At 42.5% G+C, this 17631-nt stretch overlaps 1 pseudogene; it reads left to right on the top strand.

Moving 5' to 3' along the window:
- LOC109224491 overlaps positions 1-17631 on the top strand; it is a 170512-nt pseudogene that overhangs the window by 41092 nt on the left and 111789 nt on the right.

Genomic DNA, 17631 nt, shown 5'->3' with positions numbered 1-17631 from the left:
AGTAGTAGGTTGCAACCCTCAAAGTGACTGGCCCCTCGTTGACAGTTCTCCAAAGCTCGGTAGATTTCAGCAACAATCATGGGCACTATGCTGAAAGGCTGCCCTCCAATCCCTTCCATTAGTGTCTTGGTGACTAGTATGGTATGGATCCTAGCCTTCTTCATAGGAAACACTATCATTCCCAAAAAGCAGAACATAAAGACGAAAACCCTCATGTGGATATGCCCTAGTGATGTGAGGGCAAATTCATCTGAATAGGTGCGGTAGGACTTGCTATGACCGTACCTCTCGTACAGATAGTCGAAAGGAATATAGGAGTCCTTCAAACAAGTCAAATCTGAGTTTCTCTTCAACCCCATCATTTTGAAGAAACCCCTACCCTTGCAGTTTTCTGGCATGAGCAAACTCGGAGTCTCCCAAGGAATAACGGCTAACCCACCTATTTCTTCGAGCAATGGGGTCATTTCAAGGTCCCCAAATCGAAACACTGATCTATCACTGTCCCAGAATAAGGTCGCAGCCTCTATGATTTTGTTGTTAGGCTGGATTTCCAAAAGAGAAGGTAAGTTCCCCAAATATTTGCGGACGAGAGTCTGGTCACTGGAGTGAAGGTCTTCCCACCAGCTTCGCAACCTTGGGTGAATGTGGGTTACCATGCCAAATCTGGGGATTTCGTGCCTCATTTTCTGCAAAACAATGTGTTAGACCCTTACCCCAGCGGACTCGACTATTTAAACCAATAATTAGCATAATGGCATTTAGTTCTCCAAATAAATGCACAGAATATGGTGTTGTCCGTTTGGGTTCCAAGGAAACCCAGTGGACTTTGGACAAGGCTATCTTAAGGAGTCATTTTGTGGACAACATAACTGACTCGACTAGGTTTGACAGTGATGCATGAACAATTAAATAGAATAAGGTTTCTATGAGGTGCTAGACCGGTACCCTTGAGCGGACAACTCAAGAGGGAAAGGCACGAAACCGTCGACTGCACCGCTGATCGACTAGTTTTACCGCAAATATGCCTTTGCCAAATTTAGGGGGTAATAATATCGGAAGAGCGCAACAACTCATCAAGCGTTGCTATGGTATTTGTTTGGCACTAGTGGAATATGATGTTGAAGATGCAATTACAAAAATGAAACAAATTGTCACGTATTTTCACGTTCATAATGATTACAATAATTGCTCGAAAATTACAACGGTATTGGAGGAAAACAGTAAATGAAAGCGTTAAAGAAAGAAAAAGAAACAAAAAAACCAAGCTAGTTTCGAAGTAGAAGAGAGATAAAGACATTAAATAAAAGCAATAAAGAAACAATAAAGTCACGAATAACATGTAATGGTAAAAGCCATAGAACTTCCCCAGCAGAGTCGCCATGCTGTCGACGCCCCCTTTTTCTCGGAAATAAGGTTTACGACATTTGAGAAGACAACACTATTCCCGTGTGGGAATTGGGTTTTTGGAATTGAAGAGTCGCCACCTAATGATTAAGTGCATTAGGAAACTGAGAGTTTTGAGTTTGAAAACCAGAGTTCGGGTAAGGGCTAGAAATTATCTCGAGGGGAAGGTGTTAGGCACCCCTTAAGATCCACTAGTGTGGTTCCCGGCCATGCTATGTTGTGACTTTAATGCAAATAAGTATACAAATAACTTCACACTTAAGGGTTACAAATAGGTACGTAACAAGCATGTTGGAATCAAGGTCTAGATGATCTACAATTTGTTTAAGGGAGGGTCTAAATGCAGAAAATTAATCAAGACAAAGAAGAAATATTTAGGGGAAAAAAGGAATAATGCAATAAAATAAAAGAGGGGTTTTGGATAGTTGAAAAGACAGAATTTTATTGATATTAAACAAAGTCACATAAAGGAAAGAGGGTCCTAGGTTTGTAAAACACATGGATCATGCACACAACACCGGTAATCAATCGTATGCATAGTGTTATCATGTGATCATCATCTCCATGTCTACTCTTTCCACCCCGTTAAGGTATTTAAGCGCGGAATGGTATCGTTACCTACTGCATGCTATTACCCGTCGCACCTATCAGTCCCGGAGGCGTTTAGGACTACTAATCCTAAAAGGGAGGGAGCTTCTGCATTTTTGTTATAGACATTATGGGTATGTCGGGGCCCTGTTCCGGCAATGTTGCAGCACTTATGTTCCTTTAGAGGCTCATAGACAGGTGTCGACTCATGTATAGTTTGGTATGCCTTGTCGGATGGTTTTTGTTGTATAGTCTTTCATGGTAGCGTGGTAGCTCATACCTTATATATAGTTTCTTGATTGTCTGGTCATCTCATGTTATGTATGTTCATGCCATCATCTTTTATTGTTGGTTGTCCATGATCTATGTCTACCATTTATATTGATCTTGTCGTCCCTAAAAGATAATAAAGAAGGTTAGATAAAATGTATGTTGGTGCTCGGCAAGTATGGCCGGGTGCTAGTCATGGCCCTCCAGTTTGGGTCGTGACAAAAAATTCTCTCTCTTGCTTATTACTACTTGTGCTACTGTTTGCTTAGCCGGCTGAAAGCCAAGGCTATACTTTGAAGTCCTGCTTACTTTCTTTACTGCACTTTGCTTCTTTAACTGGTATGTTCTGATTAATTTTTTAGCATCAACAATAACATGTTTCCTTACTGTTTCTTTCCTTCCAGTCTGCCTCATGTTTGTATTTAGATAAGTTTCATTATTAATGCATGCTATGTTCTGCCCTTCTGTCTGAATAAATGCTTTTGTTATTTATCATAGCTTGTGGACTTTGAATCCCTATCCCTAATGTAGTTAGTATCTGTGGTTGGTTTGGGGCATGACATCATTGAACATTGCTGTTCATGACCCAAACTTGATCCCTTTGGGATCACAACCTCCATGTTCCCCTATCTGTTGTGTGTTCTGGTTGATTTACAGGTATGTCAGCACTTCCTATTGCTGTCCATGCCAAAGTTAACCCTTGCCTAAGTGTATAGGCTCATTTGCAATGGATTCCCAATCCCCTGCCCCCTTTTGTGAAGTTATTGATTCCCTGAAATGTTAATGGCTATCCCCCATCACCCTTCCCTCTCCTTTATTCCCTTAGCCCTTAAAATTCTATTCCTGCACTCTCACTATCTTCTTAGAACTTAAGTTCTGCCCCCCTCATGTGAGTCTTGCCTTGGGGCCCCATGAGCTCCCTCTGGAATTGGACATGTGAGGGCTGGCATTTCCACACTGCACTCATCTCTATTTTGGTTGTGTAACTTGGGTGTGAGCACTGCCTGGGGTCCTATTGAGGCCCTTAGGGAACTCTGACACACCCAGGTCTGAGAAAGGCTTTGAAATCATGGCATTGGCAAAAGATACGGTTCCTTGCATATCTCAGATAGGAAGTCAAATCAGGCTGTCCTATGGTTGTAGCTTTTTCTTTCATTCTTTCTTTTGTAATTCAGTATTTCTGGTTTGTAATAAGTTGTAATAAAAATTTGGGGATGGCTAGTGAAAAGGGTGGGATGATCATGTATGCTCAAGGGTAGAAGACCTGCCTATAGGACCATTTAAATTCATTGTGTTCAATTCTGCATTTTTAGACACCATGTCTATAGGGTTTATCTCATTTTCTCCATGATCAATGTCACACCTAGATAACCTGCCTATAAGATGTATTTAAATTCTGCATGCCACTTAGATATCATGTTTTAGGTTCTAAACAGCTGAAAATAAGTGTCATGTTCGTAATGCTAAAATCAGTAACATATAGAAATCATGCCTATAGGGGGTTCTTAAATAAATTTGATTCGCTTCATTCACACTCAATGTTAGATATCATGTTCATAGAGTTTAAATCAGCAATAATAGATACCATTACCTGCAGAACCTGAAACTGGTCCATTTTAAAATCAGTCTATTCTGAATCAGTTTTAAACAATCTAATTCCATTACTTAACGAGATTTAGCAAGCATGCCTATAGGATCTCAAACAATTCATTTTTTTTACTGTTTTGCCGCTTTCTGAATTAAAGTAGGTATCATGCCTATAGGACTCCGTTTAAACACTTAGGCAAGTCTTAGGTAATAACATCAATAAAACTAAATTCGCCTTTGTTAATTAGTAACTGCTCCAACCAGCAGGCAGGCCTGATTTGGGCTTCTTATCTGAGGTATCTGATGAATCTGGCTCTGAATCAAATTCCCCTCGTCTTTAGTATTTTTAATCAGACCTAAAAAAGTATGTGCAAGTCATGCTAGCTATGTGTTTTTTTGTTCAAGGAGGTGTATATGAGCCTTTATCTGTTTATGTGTTCTCCCCGACATGCAGTACGTGTTTTTGTAAGTCGCCTTAGATTTTATCCTTTGAAACAAATCAGCCTAATATCCCTTCCCTTTAGGAATAGTAGTCCTAAGTGCCTCAGGGACTGATAGGAATGGGACGGGTAAAAGCATGCAATAGTAATCGAGACCAATCCGTGCTTTAGAACCTTAAACGGGGTGGGAAAGGGTAGATATGAATATGATCACCGGTGCGCTAATACCACGTGTAGCCCCTCTTTTTGAGGAGTGATTACCGGGTATTGCATTGATGTGATCCATATTTTAAATAAACCTAGGACCCCCTTTCCCTTATTTCCATTTTCTTTTAAAAGCATTGCAACTCCTTGTTTAAAATCAGCTTTAATTGCTCTCTCATACTTTGTTCCCTTTCAAACATTTGTTATTTGAAATCCCCTCTTGTTTGATCCTTATTTGTTTATATGTTAATTGCACCCAAATTCACAATGACTGTCTGGCCGGGAACCACACTAGTGGATCCTGAGGGGTGCCTAACACCTTCCCCTTGGGATAATTTCAAGCCCTTACCCAATCTCTGGTTAATCAAACTTAGAATGGAATCTCTATTGGTGTCCTAATGCACCTTAACTCATTAGGTGGCGACTCTTCAAATGCTAAACCCAGTTCCCAAAAGGAATGAGTTGCCCTAAAATGTCATAAACCCAATTTCGCGATAAAAAGAGGGCGCGACAAGTAGAAGAAAGGCTATCGTAGTCCGAAAATAAAAATACTAGGACAGTCTGAGTAAGGTAAGAAGGAGAAGTGCAGGGATGCGAACGCCAAGCAGCTACCTTGCCAACTCCGAAGACCTGCTGGAAGAATGATCAGCGCTTGCTATCGCGACCCGTAACTCCTGGATCTGCACACAAGGTGCAGGGAGTAATGTGAGTACGCCAACTCAGTAAGTAATAAAAGTAAATGCAAGCTGAGCAGTAAGAAATCAGATAATCCCACGTCATAGCACTACAACAAAATAGTATATTTCCAAAACAGTACAGAAATCGATTATCTCATAAAAACTCAGTTTCTGTAAAACCTTTTTAAAACATCTTTCAATAGTTTCAAACAAGTGATGAAACAGTGAGTAAAAATGATGAAAACGTAAACAGCCCCTCGGGCAAGACATGTATCATAAACCGCCCTTCGGGCAAAATATCATCAGAACCATCCCCTCGGGCTACCTCACAATCACTCATAATCGGCCCCTCGGGCAACAACATATATCAAGATCAGCCCCTCAGGCAACATCACATCACTCACACTAGGTACCCGCGCTCACTGGGGGTGTACAGACTCCGGAGGGGTTCCTACAGCCCAAGCCATCTCGTGGCATAATAAATCAGGCCCTCGGCCTCTCATATATCACAAAATAGAGGGAACCTCAGCACTGGAGTCCCGAACATAAGCTAAATAAGCCAAACACCCCTTCTCGACCATACGCCGAGCCTCTCCACTCTAAGCAAGGTATACCTGGTAAAGCTAAGGTCACAGTCTTGGCATGGCAGTCCAAGATAGCGTGATAGGGTGATAACCAGTCCATCCCCAATATGATATCAAAGTCGACCATATCTAAAAGGAAGAGATCTATGCGAGTCTCCAGACCCCTAATCACCACAACACAGGAGCGATGGACTCGATCGACCACAATGGAATCACCCACCGGTGTAGACACATAAACAGGAATACCCAATGCATCACTAGGCATGATCAAATACGGGGCAAAATAGGATGACATATACGAATACGTAGACCCCGGATCAAACAACACTGAAGCATCTCTATCACAAACCAGAACCGTACCTGTAATGACTACATCTGAAGCCTCTGCCTCGGGCGGGGCTGAGCCCCACCACTCTGATCTACCTCCCTGGGACGGCCTGCTGCTGGCTGGCTTCCACCTCTGGCGGTCTGAGCTCCACCTCTATGACCTCTACCTCCACCTCTGGCACCTCTACCTCCACCTCTAGCTGGCTGCGGAGCATCTGGTGCCTGAATCATAGGATGGGGACCCTGCTGCTGCGACTAAGTACCCCACAATCTCAGGCAAGCCCTCTTGATGACCATACTCACCACACTCATAACATCCCTCCGAACGCTATGGCTGAGGAAACTGTGGCTGGCCCTGGCGACCTGAATGACCTCCACGGAAACTCTAAAGTGGCGGTGCGCTGATAGGAGCTGGCGGTGCACTGAATGACTGCTGGTCAGAATAGTGTGCCTGAGAACCACGGCCACCTGATGTACCGTGAGAAACCTGGAGAGCTGACATAAAGGGCCTAGGAGGATGGCCTCTACCATATGAATCTCTACCTCAAGACGAGGTACCACTAAATCTGCCGAAATGACGGGCTCTCTTGTCTCCCCCGTGACCACCTCCCTGTGACAGAACCATCTCAACTCTGCGGGCCACATTGGCCGCCTCCTGAAAGCTGATCTCACTACCAGTCTCCCTAGCCATCTGGAGACGGATCAGCTGAATCAAACCACCAATAAATCTCCTCACCCTCTCTCTCTCAGTGGGAAGTATGACAAGAGGATGGCGAGCTAGATCAATGAACCTGATCTCGTACTAAGTGACCGTCATAGAACCCTGCTGGAGGCGCTCAAACTGCCTCCGATAAGCATCCCTCTGAGTAACGGGGAGAAACTTCTCCAGGAACAACTCTGAAAACTGATCCCAAGTCAAAGACGGCGACCTGGCTGGTCTGGCTAAACAGAAATCCCTCCACCAAGTCTTTGCGGATCCAGATAGGCGAAATGCAGCAAAATCAACTCCATTGGACTCAACAATGCCGATGTTCCGAAGAACCTCGTGGCAGCTGTATAAGAAATCCTGGGGGTCCTCAGAAGAAGCACCGCTGAATGTAGTAGTGAAGAGCTTGGTGAACCTATCCAGCCTCCACAAAGCATCTGTGGACATAACCGCTCCATCGCCGGTTCGAGCAACTACTCTCGGCTGAACTGCCATAGCTGGCTGAACCACTGGAATCTGACCCTGGGGAGCTACCTGCTCTGGAGTACGGGTAGCAGGAGTCTGGGCTCCTCCTCCAGCCTGAAGTGGCTGGTGCTATCGGAAGCAATCCTGCTCGGGTGACACTCTCCATGAGGCCCACCAACCGGACCAAAGCGTCTTGAAGAACTGGGGTAGCAATAAACCCCTCTAGGACCTGAGCTGGGCCCACCGGAACTGCTGCGGCTGGTGCCGGAACCTCCTTCTCAAAGTCAACCTGAGGCTCCGCCGCCGGTGCTGCTGCTTGGGGCTGAGCTCTGCCCCTACCTCGGCCTCTAGCACGGCCTCGTCCTCGCCCTCTGCCCCTAGCGGGAGCTGCCTGGGGCTCGGACTGCTGATCGGTAGATGAAGAAGCGCGTGTTCTCGCCATCTGCAAAAGAACAGAGTAGAAATCCAATTAGCATTGAGAAACAGAACCGCACTACTAGAAAGAACAAATGTGAAACTTTTCCTAACTCTGTAGCCTCTGGGGGATAAATACAGACGTCTCCGTACCGATCCCTCAAACTCTACCATGTTTGTCCGTGAGTTGTGAGACCTATGTAACCTAGTGCTCTGATACCAACTTGTCACGACCCGACTTCCCACCCTCGAGAGTCGTGATGGCGCCTACTCGTAGTAGCTAGGCAAGCCATTTTAATTACTTTTCCATTAATGAACAAATCTTTTTAACAATTTATGACAACAATATAAAGCAACGAAATTAAATAAAAACGGAAGTCTTAATTATAGAAAACTGAATAGAACACGGAGTCCCAACATGTATCTCTACCCAAGAACTGGAGTCACATACTCACGAACATCTAAGGAGTACTAAATACAAAGTCTGAAAGAAACATAAATTTGTTTATCTCGAACACAATGAGATGACAGTCTAATGTAAGGATAGAGGAGACGCCGGGCCTGCGGACGCCTGCAAGGCTACCTCGGTGTCTCGATGGACTGAAGGCCTGCTCCCGTGCTAATGCTGCTGCTCGAAACCTGGACCTGTGCAAATAGCACAGAGTGTAGCATCAGCACAACCGACCCCATGTGCTGGTAAGTGTCTAGCCTAACCCCGGCGAAGTAGTGACGAGGCTAGACTGGACTACCATATAAACCTGTTCAATTATATATATATATATATATATATATATATATATATATATATATATACAACGGATTCGAAAATACAAGACAAGTAAGCAATATGGGAGGGGGGAAGCATGCTGCGGGGAGATAACAATATTACCAGTAAATCCAAAATAACAATCTAAGGGCAGCTCAGATTGTACAGCGGACAAGAAACAATTACCCAAAATAAATACTTCATATCAATTATCGTTGCGGCGCGCAACCCGATCCCAAATATATTCTATCACTGATGCGGCGTGCAACCCGATCCATAAATATCATTATTGCGGCGTGCAACCCGATCCATATCATTTATCATTGTTGCGGCGTGCAACCCGATCGATATCACTTATCATTGTTGCGGCGTGCAACCCGATCCATATCACTTATCATTGTTGCGGCGTGCAACCCGATCCATATCATTTATCATATCTATCACTCTACCTCACCCAAACAACAGTCACAATTAAGGGGCAAGGAATTAAACAAGTATTGAAGGAAATCCCGGCAAGGGAATACAGTTAAACAATTAAATCCCGGCAAGGGAACAATATCAATAACCTCAATACCCCAGCAAGGGAGAAAAACCAACAAAATCAACAAAACGCCCCGGCAAGGGAATAACCAATAACTCTTCCTCTTTCTTTCATTTCTTACTTTATAATTCACTTTATCGTTCGAGCCAATGCTCCTCGAAATCAAATGATCATATTGTCTTTCACATGTCCTTTACAACATATAGAAATCCTCAAATAAGCACGAAAATTACAACCAAGTCATGATAATCGCATTATAAAGACTCACGGTCATGCTAGACACCAATGTCTAGAAACTCGTCACCATGCCTATACATCGTACTCGATCAATTAGCAAGTAGCAAACAAGACTCAACTCATATTCCCTCAAGCTAGGGTTAAACCAAACACTTGCCTCACTGCCTTGAACTCAACTCAAGCCTCAACTATGGCTTTAACCCTTAATTCCACCTCCAATCCGCTCGAATCTAGCCACAAATTACTTAATTACATTAATAAACATTAAATGAATCAATTTGAATGCATAAAAATGAATTTTCCAAAGTTTTTCCCAAAAATTCCAAAATTGCTCCCGGTCCCACGTGGTCAAAACCCGATGTTCAAACCAAAACCCGGTTACCCATTCCCCCACGAACTCAAATATGCAATTTGTTTTAAAATCGGACCTCAAATTGAGGTCCAAATCCCCAATTTATAGAAAATCTAGGTTCTACCCAAAACCCCCAATTTCTCCCATGAAAATCATTGATTTTAAGTTGAAAACATGTTAAATGATGTTAATGATTGAAAGAGTTAAGTAAAAATCGACTTACAAATGATTTGGGATGAAACTTGTTCTTGAAAAATCGGCTAAGGAGTTGTATTTTGAAAGTGGGGTGAAAAATGACTTAAAATTCGACTAAGTATGAAATTGCTGGGTCTTTGATGTCGCATTTGCGAACTGGGGTTCGCAATTGAGAACCCCGACCAAATTATGTGAATTGCGACCTTTGCTTCGCATTTCCGAAGCCAGGCCTTACAGGAGACCTTCGCATTTGCGAACTTGGTCTCGCATTTGCGAAACTTGGAACTTCGCATTTGTGAAGAATACACTCGCATTTGCGATCATAGTCAGGCCTGGGCTGGTTTTGCATTTGCGAACCAGCCTTCGCATTTGCGAATTCGAATTTGCGAACCAGGCTTGCGAAGCCTGCAGGCCTGTTCATACCAGATTTTTCCTTAGTTAAAAATGCACTCCAACGCCTATCCAAAACTCACCCGAGCCCTCGGGGCTCCAAACCAAATATTCACACAACCTCAAAAACATTCTACGGACTTATCCGCGCGATGAAATCGCCAAAATAACATCGTATACATCGAATTAAACCTCAAAATACATAATTTCCTCCAAGTTTTCTTAAAACATCAAATTTCCATTTTAAGTCCGAAACACGTCATACGACGTCCGATTTCTACCAAACATTACAGAAAGCGCTTAAACCATATATAAGACTTGTACCGGGTGCCGGAACTAAAATACGGGCCCGATACCACAGTCTTTTAATCAAATTTCATTTTCATTTTCCTTAATCATTTCCAGAAAACAATTTCACAAAAAAATTCATTTCTCGGGCTTGGGACCTCGGAATTCAATTCCGGGCAAACGCCCAAGTCCCATATTTTTCTTCGGACCCTCCAGGACCGTCAAATCACGGGTCCGGGTACGTTTACCCAAAATGTTGACCGAAGTCAAATATATTCATATTAATATCAAAATTTAGCATTTTTCACACAAAATTCATATTTAAGCTTTCCGGCTATGCGCTCGGACTGCGGATGCAAATCGAGGCAACCCTGAATGAGGTTTTCAAGGCCTCGGAAGTACATAATGGGTAAGAAAATAAGTGATGATCCTTTGGGTCGTCACAGTTGGTCTCTATCTGCTTACCCTTTAATTAGTGACCAACTTTGGTCACTAATTTTAAATTATATTTATTTATATTTTATAATTTTTTTAAATAATATTATAATTATTAAAATTTTATAAGTGGGTCCCCCTTTAGCGACTAACGCTGGTCGCTAATCTCAGTATTTCTTTGACCAAGCAGGTCTGACCAATCCGGTCAATATTTTGACGAAATTATCGACCAAATAGCGACCAACCTTGGTCGCTAATGTATTTAAAATAATTATTTTATTATTTTCACCAATTTAGCGACCAACTTTGGTCTCTTTTCTTGATAGACCAACTTTGGTCGCTAAAGTTTGGTCGCTTTTTTCCGGAATTCTAGTAGTGTTTATTGTGCCACACTTCCACTTTCCCATCGCCTAGTTTGCTTTTGTAAAATGTCGTCTGCTTATTTGTGTGATGTTATGTATGATTTCTTACAATTTAGTTGGTGTGAAGTTGTGCTTCCCTTTTTAATCATGTCTTTCTTATTCAGCTCCATGCAAATTGCAATTTTGAGCTCATATAGTCTTTCTTTATGTGACAACTTAGTTTTTTTATTTTGGACCTCACTTTATTAGACACTACTAAATACTAACTCAACCATAAAATATTTGTCTCATCTGTTAGCGAATTCCTAATCAAGCAAGCTTGCAGCAAACATATATTTACATGGCAGATAATCATTTTTTTTTTGGGACAAAATTAAAGAGGTGAATAAGCATAAAGTAATTTGACTCCGATTTTAAAAGCTAAATGAATATATGCATACATCTCTTTCTGTCAGTGTTTTTATATTTCACTCTTATAATTATGTTTGCACTAATAAATAATTTTAGTTATTTAAAAATAAAAAGTTGTTATTTCTTTTTAATCCTTTTCAATTTTTATAAAACAAAAATAATTCTTATTTGAAAGTTTAGGTTCGTTACTTATTAATCAATTGGCCATACATGACACTTTGTCTTTAACATTTACAGTTTGGGGACAATGCAATGTATTGTTATGGTTTCAAATTTTCTTAATTAGCATAATTTATATCAACAATCTGTTGATACCCAATTTTTACCTGCCTATTTTTTATACTCAAAATATTCTCAAAATAGCATGTATATGTTTGCCCAAAAGTTTGGTATTTTTCCTTTAATTTTAAAAGATTTTAGATCAATTTATTGTCTATTTTTACACTACAAAATTCAATAATTATTTCCAAACTATCATTTTTGGTGAATAATTTATTTCATTTTCATATTTACACTAAGATATAATTAAGGTGATTTTTGCATATTTTTTATAAATTCATTTCATATTTCTAAGCTAAAATTGCATAAAATTGCAATTATAGCCTATATTGCGATTAATAGCATTTTACAATTATAAAATTGCTCCCAGTATTTTTAGATTAACATTTATATATTAATAATTAATTCAGTGCTTTTAATTTGTTTTTAAAATTATTTCAACTATTTTAATTAAATTAAAAAGAGAAAATTGGATATTTAATATATAGCCAATCTGCATTTCAATTATAGCCACATTACAGCCCCAATTTAAACCCAATTTCAACCGGCCCAATTCCTAATATAAACCCAACCCCTGACACAATTAAATTACCCGACCGGACCCCCCTTTTAAATCACAGCCGTTGATCTAAAAGATCAACGGCCCAAACACACCCTTTCCTTTTTAATTTACCAAACCCCCCCAACCCTAATTCATTTCTCCTAACTCGCCGCCCTTGAATCCCCTTCCTCTCCCATTCTCTCTGCAAACCCTAGTCGCCGCCATCCAAGATAACCCTAATTCCTGCAATTCTCGCCGGTTTCCATGGCTTCTTAGGCCATGAAACCCTCACACTCACCTCCTATTGCTCCTGTGTGCTTGGTATTCGAAGGTTTGAGGCTAGACCTCAAAGGTCTCCACTCAGACCTTCATCGATTCGAGGATTCCGGCCATCTCCGGCCTTGCTCCGGTGGCTCTTGGTCTTCTGAGCCTGATTCTGACCTCATCCGACTTAGATTAGACATTTTCGAAGCCTTTCTCATTCTAGGGTTCATCTGAAACCCTAACTATCGAGGTTCTCTCCGATTATTTTTTTTAGATCTGTTATATGTTTGCAATATTGCTTAAGTTTTTTAAATGTTTTCTCCGATTTTCTTTCAAAAAGTTACTTCTTTTCGATTAGGGTTTCTGGAAAAGGTCTTTAAAATGTTTCTGACTCTTCTTCTCCTTCTTTTCTTGGTGTGAATCGATCCATGCTATGTTCTTATTTGCTCTTTTCTGACTCGCATGCTTTTTCGTGTATTCCTATATTTGCTGTATTATGAAGTTTTCTGTTGTGCTCCGTTCTGTCTCCTACTGGTTTCAATATCATGCTCTCATATACCTATCTTATGTGCTCCTTTATTATGTTTTCCTACTGAGTTTTAGTGCTTTGTTTGCATGTACCAGACATTGTTTTCTATGTTCTATTTGCCTTGAACCTGCTATTGTGCTTGTATGTTTTCTCATGGGACTCTGAAAGAGGTCTCTGAGTCTATTTCAATAGCTTGCCTTCTCATCTCTGTGTCGAATTCGAGTTTAAAACCCTAAGATTTGGGGGTTTCTTTGGCAATTTTGATTTTGTGTTTGGACATGGGTTCTACTTTGAAACCTTGAACTCTCAGACTCACTCCGAGTTTATGAACTGAATTTGATCCTTTTCTGCATTTGTGATTTTGAAACTTTCTTGCTAGTCTTTCGTAATTAGCATGACATCCTTCTTGCTTGGCATGCCTATGTGTTTTATATATGAGAGCTTCTCTTTCAAAGGTTTTGCTAACTGTTAATTGATTCTGAATCCCTTTAATGTTGCTTACTTGATTGTTACTGATTTTCCCCTAAATTAAACTTTCCTTTACCACTTTTCTGACTCAGTTCAATCGAATAAGGCTTTCAACTTGGTTCTTTTACTGGCTGTTTTACTGATTCGCTTTCTGTGACGACCCGGCCCGTCGTCACGTGAGTTACCGCCCCGTTTTTCCCATATTATGTTTCCCTATGCTTCATTATTGGTATTTGAGGTAATCGATTTGGATTGGTTTGGCCTTGGTAGGAGATGAGACATTTAGTCTCTCTAAGGAAAGCTTGTTTTGGAAAAGTCAACCGGAAGTTGACTAGTTGGTTAGAGGGCTCGGATGTGATTTCCGGAGATTCGGTTAGCTTCGGGGGATGATTTGTGACTTAGGAGCGTGATCGGAATTGGTTTTGGAGGTCCAGTGTAGAATTAGGCTTGAATTGGCGAAGTTAGTATTTTGGCAAATTCCGGTTGGTAGGTGAGATTTTGATCCGAAGGTCGGAATGGAATTCCGAGAGTTTCAGTAGCTCCGTTAGGTGATTTTGGATGTGTGTGCAAAATTTTAGATAGTTCGGAGATGTTTTGGTTCGAGTTTTGATCGAATGCGTATTGCGGAAGTTTTGAAGAAACTTAGGCTTGAATTCGATGTGATTTAATGGTTTTAGCGTTGTTAGACGTGTTTTGAGGATTGGAACAAGTTTGAATAACGTTTTAAGATGTGTTGGTAACTTTGGTTGAGGTCCCGGGAGCCTCGGGGGTGATTTCAGGTGGCTAACGGAAGGAATTTGAAGTTGGAAAATTGCAGGTTTTTGGTTGCAGCAGGTGTTTCTGCATCTGCGGAAAGGAGATCGCATATGCGGTCTCGCAGAAGCGAGCTAGGCCTCGCAGGAGCGGAAATAGGAGCCCAGGTCAGGTTCCGCGGAAGCGGGACATTAGGTCGCTTAAGCGGTCCCGCAGATGCGAAGTTGGACCGCAGAAGCGAAAAGTCGCCTTAAGTGAAAGGTCCGCTGGAGCGGACGTTGACCGCATAAGCAGAAGGCGCAAAAGCGGGAATTAATCCGCAGAAGCGGAGATAACTGGCAGGTTAAGTGAAAACATCTTCCTCGCGAATTTTTGAAAGAGTAGCATTTTGGACTCCGAACCTTGAGAGCTTTGAGGCGATTTTGAAGAGGGATTCGAGGGCTATTATCAGGTATGAACTCTTGGACTTAGAGCTTGATTTTATGGTGTATAAACATAAATTTGGACTGAATAATCAAGGAATCAAAGGTCAAAAATGGTGGTTTAGGGCTTGAATTTAAGAGAGTTTAAAATAGGGATTTGAGGGGTCAAATGGACCCCGATTTTGATGATTTTGATATGTATAGATTCGTGGCGAGACGAGGAATCCGGAGATGTGAATTTCGTAATTTTTCGAGAAGTGGGCCCGGTGCTCGGGTTTTGCCAACATCATGATTTTTGATATTTTTCGAGTCTTTTCGATTGGGTAACCCATTAGCCTATTGTGATGTATTTCTTGTGGTCTTGATCAGATTCGACGCGCGAGGAGGTCGATTCGAGGGGAAAAGGCATAGCGAGCTAGACTTTGACCGGCTAGAGGTGAGTAATGATTTTAAATGATGTTCTGAGGGTTTGAAAACCCCGGACTTTTACAACTTGGTGCTATGTTGAAATGAGACACGCGTTCCATGACGAGCGCGGGGTCATTTACTATTGGGGACTGTGACTTGGTCCAGTCCGAATGATATTTTACCGCGTATTAGCAATCTTGTTGTTTTCACTATGATTTGGGCTTATTGCCATATTTGGGGCTCAGTGCCGACTGTTTGAACTCTTTATGAACTATCATCACTGTTTTCCTCACTGTTTGAAATATTATTTGAACTCAGTCCATGTGATTTACACTGTTTTCTTGAACTCAGCCATATTTACTCAAACTTGGAGTTTTAAACTGATATTTGAACTATTGTTTGAGCTGAGTATCATTGCTTTACTGTTTCCCGAGGGGTTGTTGACTATTTCTGGACTGATTGAGGCCGAGGGCCTTATGTGAGGGCATGATGAGTGAGGTGAGGAGGCTTTCAGGCCTCGTATTGATACTGTTCAGGCTTTCAGGCCTTGTTGATAGCGCTTGGGCTGTAGGAGCCCCTCCGGAGTCTGCACACCCACAGTGAGCGCGGGTACCCATCTAGAGTGATTAAATATTGAACAGTGGTAACAATGACACTGTTATACGCGTTTGGTCAGGTAACGATGACTGACCAGTCAGGTAACAATGACTGACCAGTGGTAACAATGGCACTGTAATACGCGTTTGGTCAGGTAACAATGGCTGACCATACTTGAGCATACTTGTTTTATTAATTGTTTTCAAAGAGATTTTCTTCCTATATTTCACTGGTTTCTACTGTTTATCTGATGTTGCTGCTTGAGATAGCATTATTTGTGCCCTTGTGGGATTTTATGTTCTTAGTCGTTATTTAATTTTATTACTCACTGGGTCGGAGTACTCACATTACTTCCTGCACCATGTGTGCAGAGACAGGCACAGCTGAGTTCGTACCTGAGCTCTGATTTCCTTCTAGACCAGGCGGACTAGGAGAGACGAGGTAGCTGTCGACGTCCACAGCCCCGTTTTCTTCCTTATCTTCTGCATATTTTATTCATCTTCAGACTATATTTCCAGACTTGTAGTATTTTCACCAACTCTATAGTAGCTCGTGACTTGTGACACCCCGATCATCGGGCTGAGGTTAGGATGGTTTTTCCCCGTTATGTTACGTTTATTTCCGCACTTACGATTAATCAGTATCTATGGTTTAAACCTGTTTATGCTAAGAAATTGTCAAGAGTAGTGTTGATTGTTCTGTTGGCTGGCCTTGTCTTCACGAGAGGCGCCATCACGACCGGGTGGGAATTGGGTCGTGACAAGTTGGTATCGGAGCCTAGGTTACAAGGTCTCACGAGTCATGAGCAGGTTTAGTAGAGTCCCGCGGATCAGTACGGCGACGTCCATACTTATCCTCGAGAGGCTGCAGAACCCTTAGGAAAACTTCACATTCTTGAAATTCTTGTCGTGCCATTTTGTTGATCCGGGAACTAAACTTCTGTGTTCTATCCTCTTGCAGATGGCGAGGACCCGCGCTACAGGACGAGACGGACGCCCACCGGTACCACCTACGAGGGTACTAGAGGCCGCGGGCGCGGTCGTGGTCGCGGTAGGGGCAGAGCCACGAGGACAGCACCCATTGCCCCACCAGTTGCCCCAGCTCAGGATCAGGCCCCGGCTGCAGACATTCCAGCAGCACCTGTACAGGCACCGGTAGTGCCCATTGTGATTCCGGGTCTCTAGGAGACCTTGGCTCAGATACTATCAGTTTGCACTGGCCTAGCCCAGGTAGTTTCAGCCATTGCTACAGCGGCTACCTCTCAGGCCGGGGGAGGCAGTCAGACCCCCGCCGCTCACACACTGGAGCAGGTTATGCAGGGTTTACAGACACCGGGAGCAGCTCCAGCTCAGCCGGTTGCACCAGCAGCACCAGTTGCACCAGTCGCACCAGTTCAGGATTTGTAGTCCCAGTTATGCCAGACGATAATCAGCGTCGTCTTGAGAGGTTCAGTAGGCTCCAGCCTCCATTTTTCAGTGGTGTTCAGGGCGAGGATGCCCAGGGATTTCTGGACAAGTGTCAGCGTATGCTTCGGACAGTAGGGATTTTGGAGACCAGCGGGGTAGCATTCACCGCATTTCAGTTCACTGGGGCTGCCTTCATATGGTGGGAGTCGTATAAGCGGCGTAGGCCGGCAGGTGCAGCGCCTTTGTCATGGCAGGAGTTCTCCACTATCTTTTTGGAGAAGTGGGTACCACAGTCTCAGAGAGAGGAGCTACGCAGGCAGT

The sequence above is a fragment of the Nicotiana attenuata genome, chromosome 3 (assembly GCF_001879085.1).
Source record: "Nicotiana attenuata strain UT chromosome 3, NIATTr2, whole genome shotgun sequence".
Classification (NCBI taxonomy): Eukaryota; Viridiplantae; Streptophyta; class Magnoliopsida; order Solanales; family Solanaceae; genus Nicotiana; species Nicotiana attenuata.
The sequence above is the reverse complement of the archived record's forward strand: the minus strand, read 5'-3'. Positions and strand labels throughout refer to the sequence as shown.